Consider the following 901-nt stretch of genomic DNA (forward strand, 5'->3'; position numbering starts at 1 on the left):
GGGGGGGGGGTCTGCCAACGAAGTAGTACTGTATAAGCAAAGAAAAGAAAAGTCGTGGTTAAAGTAACCACCACCAGCACAACGACAACACCGTTTGAAATGCTTTGACATATGGGGGTCGTCGGCGTCGTCGGAACGGGGTTCCTCCAAAAGCGCAGCCGCGCGACGCTGATTTTTGCGGTTTTTGCTTTTTGCTTCTCTTCGCACCATTGTCTGTCTGCCGCGAGTGCGCGAGTGGCCAATCTCTCCCCCCGCGCTCTCCGCTTTCCCATCCATCTTATTCGCCCGCCGCTGCTGCGCGGCGCTACGCCACGCCACCCCCTCGGGGGGGCACGCGTGTCCCGCCGCCCCGTCCTCCCTCGTCGTCCTCCTCTTCCTGTCCTCCTGCTCCCCGGAGGCGCCGTCGTGTAAAGTTTGTCCCGTGTCGTCCGCGCGCGCGTCCTTGAGGACTCCGCACGACGCGTCCCTCACATTAATCCACATTAGGAGGGCCCCTGTCGTCTGTTCCTCTCGCGAAAGGTCCAAGACGACGATCGAAAGACGAAGGCGGACGACGACACTTATTGGTTATTTGGATTTGGGTGGGCGATTGCGATAGTCTCACAGCTGCCCCAGACAATTTGTATCTTGTAGTCCCCACCGCTCCCCGACCTGTATGTCACGATTCTTTAGTGTACTATTTTTAGTTTTAGTCTTCCTATACTACACTTTTCGGAGTGAATGGCATAGACACACTGTGTATCTAGCTGTACAGTAGTGACCCCCTTGGTGCTCCGTGGCCCTGGGCTTGTCAGGCGAGAGTCGGGCTCCAGCTGGGGGGCCCCGCCGCCGTCCAGGTCGAGTCGGGTTGACGTGCTGTTAGTTGACGTGCGCCCCGAGACACACCCCCGCCGCCCCCGCC

Source organism: Frankliniella occidentalis, unplaced genomic scaffold, assembly GCF_000697945.3.
Source record: "Frankliniella occidentalis isolate FOCC.00 unplaced genomic scaffold, Focc_3.1 Scaffold5, whole genome shotgun sequence".
NCBI classification, from domain to species: domain Eukaryota; kingdom Metazoa; phylum Arthropoda; class Insecta; order Thysanoptera; family Thripidae; genus Frankliniella; species Frankliniella occidentalis.